Below are 8,828 nucleotides of genomic sequence, written 5' to 3'. Positions count from 1 at the left end.
CCCCTACCCCCCCTCCTTCCCTCCACCCCCACCCCTACCGCCACTTTGGGGATGGAGCTAGCAGCACTGTGTTCTCTGCGGTTGCCTGGCGTCCACAGCAGGAACTGTCAGCCGACAATGTTGGTGCTTTCCTGCAACGGGGAATAAAAACCTGTACTCGTAACTTTGAATTTGGGCTGCTGCTTTGTGAACGAGCAGTTGCTCTCTGACTGTTCAGCTGTCCCGCGCACAGCGTTACTCCACAGAGATCTGAAAGCAATCCGCGTTGCGGCCTTGTCAGTGTCTACGGATGTGGGTTTCAGGACATGCCAGGGCTGAGACGTTTCTGCCAGTTTCCACGGCGTGCGCACCCACTTTCCCGCCAACCACATCATTCGGCACTTTCTAGCTCATCAAGAGCAGCATTTGCTGTTTTTAATTGTTGTTACAGAGAGCCCTGGTGACTAGGTCACCGGTCCTTCCCGACCTCTCTCCCTCCCGACAGCTCCTCGGGAGAACCAGGAGGCTGTCCGCTCCTGTAAACACCGACCATCCCAGGAACCCCGAGGGACGGCCTGCTCTGGCCTGTCCTGTAGGATCGCCGGGAGTCTGAATTGATGGATGGGAGTGGGTTAGGGATTTTTGTTTGTTTTTCACATTGCTCGGTTTTAAGAAGACTTGGGGGGGATAACCTTTGTTTAGGGGCTAAAGATGATCCTCAGGGCAATAGTTTCCAGGGTTCATAAACCTCCATGGCTTCAGAAACTCTGGATTCTATCATTTGACTTCTGTTATGATCCCACCCACCCCCAGCCCCGCCAATTCCAATAACACTTTACATCTGACATTTAAGCAACAAAAGAAAAAAATCCATCTCCACTGGGTCAATGCCTCCTCACGGGGCAGAGTGGAGCTGGCCCACAGGGTGTACAGGGACGCGATGCTCAGGGAGCAGGGAGCCCCATCTCCCTCCAGAGGAGCCGCTGACCTGCTCCTTAGCGATGGAGCGCGTCCCCCCCTGAGCCACAGTCCCGAATGCTGGCGGTTGTGACCCATTGTGTATTTTAGGGATGACACTGGCTCTGGACATCGAGCTACAGTGAACCACACTTGCAAGCACCCTTTGTCTCTGTTGTGATGCTGAATCATTAGTGATAGGTATTACTGAGCGCCAACAAGCCTATCCGCGCTCATAGAGATTGACAGCCTCAGAAACCCTAATTGAGACACTGTGAGTTGGAACCAACTTGATGGTAGGGGTGCGTGCATATGTGTGTGTGTGTGTGTGTGTGTGTGTGTGTGTAAATATATACTTCATGCACCGTTGCAGCACATGATTTGCTGCTATTATCTCTCTCAGATGTAACATTTCCAACCCTCAAAGACAAAGCTGGCATTTATAGAGCTCTTGATAACCCATGACCAAAAGAATGATGTTAAGATCTCTCCCACTTCCACCAGGACAGACTGGAGCTCCACCGGAAGTCCCGTGTTGTGGTTGTTAGGCACTGTCCAGGGTTCTGACTCACGGCACCGGTCTGGATGGTAGATCAAACCACTGTCTGGTCCTGGGCCAGCTCACAATCTTTGCAACGCCTGAGCCACTGCGTCAGTCCACTTTGTGAAAGGACTTCCTCTTGTTTGGGTTGAGTCTCTACTTCACCAAGCACGGCATCCTTCAAGGACGGATCCCTCCTGATAACAGGCCCAGAGCATGTGAGATAAAGCCTCCGACCCTGGTTTCTCAGGAACATGCTGGTGGTACGCCTCGCAAGACAGAAACACGTCCCGTCCTCTGGCTGTCCCTGGCCTATTTAATATTCCTCCCCAACACCTCAATTCAAAAGCATCAGTTCTCCGTTGGTCTTCCTGATTCACGGCCCAGCTCTTGAGGTGGACAAAGGTGGGGAAGAGGAGGGCCTTGAGATGCCACGGCCGGGGTCAGGCCCGTATTAGGCCTCAAAGCGACCCATTTGTGTTTGAACACTTTCAAGAGCTCTTTGGCAGGAGCTTTGCCTGGTGCCGTAGGTCATTTGGTTTCACGACTGCTGCATCCCTGGGCCCTGAGGGCGAACCCAGGTCAAAGGAAGGAAGTCCTTCAGAACATCTATCTTTTCTGTTGATCGTGATGCTGCTGGTTGTGAAGCTCTTTACAGGGAATGCTCATAAAACGCAGGAAGGCTGCAGTCGTGGCTTTGCCTTAGCCAGTGCTTTGAGTTCCCTTGACTTTCAGCAAACAAGGTGTGTCATCTGCGTACTGCAGCTTGCTAATCGCAGGGCCGCCCACGTTCTTCTTCTTATAGCCCAGCTGCTTGGAGGATTTGCTCAATGCACACACTGGATAAGTCGAGCAATGCAAGCCTGTTGAATGCCTTTCTTGATTCCCTTGTTATAGCTGAACACTTGTCCCTTGATCATCGTACGGGCCCTGCCTGAGCACAAGAAAGTGTTCTGGAATGACCGTTATCCATAGTTTGCTAGAATCCGCACAGTCCAATGCCTTTATCGCGCTAAAAACCCAAATCAACATCTTTCTGGCATCCTGTGCTTTCAGCGACAAGCCACCTGACGTCAGCAATGACGTCCCTCGTTCCTCATCCTCTTCTGAAGCCAGCTTGAATTTCTGGCAGCTCCTTGTCAAGGCAGTGCTATGGCAATTTTTCCATTACCTGCAGCAAAATTCTACTTCGATGTGATCTTTAAAGGCATTGCTCAATCATTTCCGCATATCGTTGGATCATCGCTCACTGGAATGGGCGTAAATAGAAATCTCTTCTAGTCCTTCATCACCTTGTTGAAACGATCTAATTGGTATTCTGTCAATTCCTGGGGCCTTAGTTTTGGCTAATGTTTTCAGTGAGGCTTAGACGGCTCCCTTTAGTATCATTGTTTATTGATTTTATGTTACCTCTTAAAATGGTTGAATATCGAACAATCATTTTTTGGTACAGTGACACGAGATGAGAGAAAGACGAGGCTTTCTACTTCTGTAAAGTTACAGCCTTAGAAACCCTCAGGGGTAGCGCTACCTTGTCCTCGAAGGTAGCTATGGATCAGAATCAACTCGATGGCAGTGAGTTGCTTTCTTTGGTTGCTGTTTGACTCTGTACATTCCCATCATCGTCTTTTGATGCTTTCTGCATCACTCACGATGTTGCCCATAGAATCCTTCAATAGTGCAGCTCAGGGCTTGACACTTTTCTCCCATGCTTTCAGCTGCAGGCATGCTGAGTGTGTTTTCCTTTGTGGCTTTCTGTCTCCGGGCTTTTACACATCTCCCCATCGTACCCTACACCCTTTTCTCAAACTGTCCTTTGAAAATGTCTGCTCGGCTGTTTTCCTTCATTGTGTCTTCCATTGGCTGGAGCTAGGCTGCATTCTTCAGCGGCTCCACATTCCAGAGCAAGTTCCAGAGTGTCTTCTGACATCCTCTGAGCTTTTCCTTTTCCCAATGGTCTGCTTAATAACCGTTGTGTTCTTCCTTTTGCATGTGCTTGGTGTCATCTCCTAACTCATCAGGTCTTTGGCCGGTAGTGTCCAGGGCTACAAATGTGTTGAGATGTTCTCTAAACTCAGGTGGGATATACTCACGGTTGTCTCTTCATGGACTTATTTAATGTTTCTTCAACCTCAATTTGAACGTTCACATGAGCAATCCATAGTGTTTGCTACAATCGGCGCCTGGCCTTGTTTGGGCTGATGATACTGAACTTCTCCATCATCTTTCCTCACAGATGCGGTCAATACGATTCCTGTGTATTTCATCTGGTGAGGTCCATGTGTAGAGTTGCTATTTACGTTGCTGAAAAGGAAGTGCATTGAAGGCGTCATTGATCTTGTCAAATTCTATCATGGAATTTCCAGCTTCATTTTTCTATCCAAGGCCCTATTTTCCAACCACAGATCTTTTCTCTTTGTTTCCAACTTTTACATCCCAATAGCCAGTGATTTTCAGTGCATCTTGATTGCGTCTTTGATCAATGGGAGGGGGAAGTCGTTGGTAGAAGTCTTCAATTTCCTCATACGAGCTTTGGGGATTGTTGTGTAAGTTTGAATAACAGTTTATAAACTGGATTTCCTCTAGGCATCTAGGCATTATCACATCACAGACAGCATCGTACTTCAAGATAAAATCTTGAGATGTTCTTCTTGATTAGTTTTCTCCTTATAGTAAACCCCATGACCGTTAGACTCAAAATGGCCCATATCAGTCATTTTAGCTCATTACTGCTTAGGATATCCATCTTTATGCTTTTTCATTTCATATTTGACAACTTAAAGTTTTCCTGGATTCATACTTTGTACATTGCGGTTGGAGGGGGGAATGCCAGCTCCCCACCACAAATTATGGGTTCAATAGGCACAATTGTACGGTTGAAATATAAAAATATTACATTAAAGTTATAGAGAGCATGAGAGGTAGAAGAGATATTGAAATAATGGAGTCAGACACATTTTATGGTAGCATGCTCACCTCAGCCCCGCTTGGTGGTCCACGTGGAGAGAGGGGGTAGGGAAGGAGGACAAGGGGAAAGGGAACAGGGGAGGAGAGGGAGCCGATGAGAGGTCAAGGGTGGAGTCGAGAGAGATCTTTATTGCGAATCCAGGCCCATATATGTTTGGGGGGGGGGGAGTGCAAGCCCACTAATTACAGGTAAAGACATACGTCACAGGAAGGGGTTGCACTACAGGTTATACAGCAATGAGAGGGGACCAGCTAGGGATATACACGCAATAGGAAGAGGAGGGATTGGGGGGATACATGTGACAAGATGGGCGGATCCTAGATTCAGGATGGCAGACAGCGCTAGCCAAATTCTGTGGAAAGCTAGATTGCCCCTATCCTCCAGGGAAGCTTTGGAGCTTTCTAAAGCAGACCCCCTGGCCCCTCAGCAAGTATTCGCACACAAGCCAATTATGGGAGCCCCCACCACAGACAGCTCCAGTAATGGCATGGCAGCGTACTGGGGTCCCTCCTCTCATGCTTTTCACACTTGTTACGCCTCTGCTCAGAAAACAGAGCTATTTGCCATCATTTTATTGCTTAAGGATGTAAAGCAGCCTATCAACATAATCAGTGACTCTGCTTACACAGTGCAAGTCTGTTCCTTTATAGAGACAGCGAAGTTGAAGGTAGATCCACACTCTGACATCGGCAGATTATTCCTCACCTTACAGAACCAGAGAAGAACACGCTCTCATCCCTTCTTCAGAGGGCACACGAGAGCACACACACAGTTACCGGAACCCATTTCCCTGGGAAATGCCAATGCAGACATGCTAACGCAAAAGGCATTCACTACCCTAGATCTTCCACAGGCAGAACATCAAAGGTTGCACAACCACGCTGCCAGCCTTAGAGACAGATGTCACCCGACATGGGCACAGGCCAGGCAAATTGTCAGAGAATGCCCTCACTGCCACCGCGCCTCACTCAGAGAAGGACCTGACGGAGTCAACCCACGTGGTGACCAGTCCAATGCTATCTGGCAGATGGACGTCACTCACGTACCTGCATTTGGACGTCTAGGAGCTGTACATGTTACTATAGACACCTTCTCAGGATTCTTATGGGCATCAGCCATGGCTGGCGAGTCCACTAAATATGTCATCAGCCACTTACTGGCCTGTTTCGCTGTGATGGGCACGCCTACACACTTAAAGACAGACAATGGTCCTGCTTACACTAGCAAGAGATTTCACAATTTTTGCCAAGACTGGAATATTCATCACATAACAGGGATCCCTTACAACCCCCAAGGCCAAGCCCTCATTGAACGGGCACAGGGCACACTAAAAACTCAATTATCGAAACAGAAGGGGGAAACGAAAGGTGAGCCAGCACACAATAAACTCCATTGGACTCTAAATGTCTTCTCACTTCCAAAAGATTCTAACATAACTAGGGCGGAGAAGCACCTTTCTCCCCCCACAGAGAAAGCCGATCCGGAGAAAATCTGGTGGAAGAACGACGATGGGGGTGGAAACCAGGTTTGCTGGTGACTAGGGGTAGAGGCTATGTTTATATTCTTTCAGATGGCGGGGAAAACAGATGGATCCCCCTTAGAAGAGTCCGCCCACGGATTGAGAGGGACAAGGAAAAGGAAGGACCCACCTAGCCACTCTGATCCGGACTCTGTCCCAGTCCAGGAGATGGCAGCCCTCTCCATAAGCAAGAGACACCGTAGGATCAAATACTCAACAGTTCACCCCCCTAGCGGGGGACAAATAAAAACTCTGAACCAGCAGGCACGAGCAACACTAGCTAACACTGGCAGGCCTGTCACCCCTGAGCGTGTGCTCCTAGCAATGCCTGCCATTACGTCAGTTGTCTCCTACGAGGTAAGTGCTAATCACTCTTATTGGGCTTATGTCTCCCATCCCCCTCTACTAGAGATCGTGGAGTGAACCCAGACTGGCCCCGTCATATTTGTAAGTGACTCCGTATGGACACCGGGGCCTTGGGGAAATGGAGTAGCCAGACACCCCGATGAAGAAGGCAGGGATTTTAATTTCACTTTGGGTTTTGAAACTCTGCCTTTGTGTGTGGGCGCTAGCCCTAGCAGTTTAGCTGTTAACTCTCAGGCATGGAACAACTGGCTGGCCTTTCATGACACCAGCTATGGCTTTTACATGATAATGGGTATTTGCAGAAGGTGAAAACTCCACTACTGTGGAGGGGAGGGGAGACATGGAAACCTGTAAAGGTATGAGTTACCGGCATGTCGTTGCTAACAAGCTCAAATGGCTCAAATGTCAGGGGCCACATAGGAAAGTGTTTAGAAATGACACTGTAACTATTATTGATTGGGGCCCCACCGGAAAGTTTTTAACTAATTGCTCAGAGGAATTCAACATCACCTCATGTGATTATGTCAGTAATTGTGAGTGGCACAAGACCCCTGATGGCATTGCCACTACCAGGTCAAAGCTGATGGCCTGGCATGGAGGAGGCCTTGCACCTCCCGCCCCAGGTTACTGAAGCCTGAGACAGGACCTGAACAGTGGGACCTGTGGAAATTTCCGCGTGCCACTAAGTCATTAACAGGCTACGCAGGAAGCTTTACTGGCACCAGTCAGTCTGGCTATACTTATGCATTCCACAAGAATGAGACTCGATACACAGTCTCGTGTGTAAAGCTACCTTATGTGCTTGCTGTAGGAAACATCATCATAACCGAAACTGCTCGCAGTGCCACTTGCCATAATTGTAAACTGTTCACTTGCACTAACCACACTCTGCTTATAAACCTTTCGAAAAACAGCATCCTCATCCTAAAGAGCAGGATGGGGGTGTGGATTCCGGTGGAGATGAAGCGCAGATGGAAGAGCAGTCCAAAATCGTCTTTCTTAATACAAGTGGTGTCGGAGATGCGGAAAAGACCTCGCTGATTCGTGGGAATGTTAATCGCAGCTCTAATTGGACTCATCGCCATTGCCGCCCCTGCTGCCGTCGCTGGGGGAGCATTGCAAAGGTCCATCAAAACTGAACATTTCGTGCGGAGGTGGCAAGTGAACTCACACCAGCTCTGGGCCACTCAGGCAAAGGTGGACGATGAACTGGGGGGGGGGAAGTGGCAGAGCTGCGACAAACTGGCCAGTGGTTGGGAGATCAAATGATGGACTTGCAACATCAATTAATGCTAACATGTGATTGGAATGTAACTGACTTTTGCATAACCCCGTATCCTTATAATAAGACATTGCATGATTGGGACTTGATTAGGAAACATTTGCAAGGGTTTAAGGGAAACATTTCATTAGATGTTGAGCAGCTTAAAAAGGATCTTTTCTATATATTCCAAGACAGACGTGAGGCATCTCCTGGCTCTGATGTAATTAAGCAGTTGGTGAATGGGATGCAAAAGGCTGGATCTCACGTGCTTGGGTTCAAAGCATTTCACATAGCTTAAGCTCCTGTCTGACTGTGTTGTTTATTCATCATGTGTTTGATGCTCACAGTCTCGTGTCAACTTCTATAGGAAGCTAAACGATATAAAGACCATGCTGCCTCCGCGACACGATTCGAGCTTAAACGTAATGCAGAAAGGGGGAAATGTGGGATACTAGCACTGAGGGAAATAAAGCTGGGGAAAAAGTCTCTTTATAATCCCACAGTACATTCCATGTTCCAATACTTAGTGAATGGTTGCGACTTATTCTTCTCATTTGGAGTCATGATCCATCAGCAAATAAAGCTCTAGAAAGCTTGGCTCCATCCACATTATTAAGGTCAACTCTACTTTGAGGAGGCGGCTCTTCCTCAGCCGTATGCCTTCCAACTCATCTTCCAGTAAGGACAATGCCCTGCTGAAACAGAAGGTTTTCCTGACTAATCCCTCAGAAATGGATAGCCTAGCCCTTCGTTGTCTATTCCAAGTCTGGAGGCTCCACTGCAACCTGTTCCCAACTCCTGGTCTTCGCATATTTCATTAAAATACGCGCTGGCTGTCTTCTGTAGCTGTCCTGTGTAACCTTCCAGCAGTGCTTCCGCAGCGGCATATCTCCCATTGGCTTTAGCTACTTGTCATGGATTGAATTATGATCTCCAAAAATATGTATCCATGTGGCTGGAGCATGGTTCTCAATGGTTTGGTAATTCTGTAATCATCCCTCGTGATGTGATCTGATGGATCAATTGACTCTGGCATCAGGATGGGATGTAACATTCTAACTCAATACAGTTTGAATTCAATGTAAGGGCTGTTTCTTTAGGGTATGGGCTGCATCGCCTCATATTTTACAAGAGGGTGAGATAGTTTATTGTGCCAGCCTGGCTGATAAATGCAGGTGGGATTGACTGAAGGGCAGAGAGATAAATGGCTTGGTGAGCCTTGCCTTTCTTGTCT

The sequence above is a fragment of the Echinops telfairi genome, unplaced genomic scaffold (genome assembly GCF_000313985.2).
Source record: "Echinops telfairi isolate 266 unplaced genomic scaffold, ASM31398v2 ScPeMD7_655;HRSCAF=1070, whole genome shotgun sequence".
In the NCBI taxonomy this organism is placed as follows: Eukaryota; Metazoa; Chordata; class Mammalia; order Afrosoricida; family Tenrecidae; genus Echinops; species Echinops telfairi.
This window is presented reverse-complemented; position numbering follows the sequence as displayed.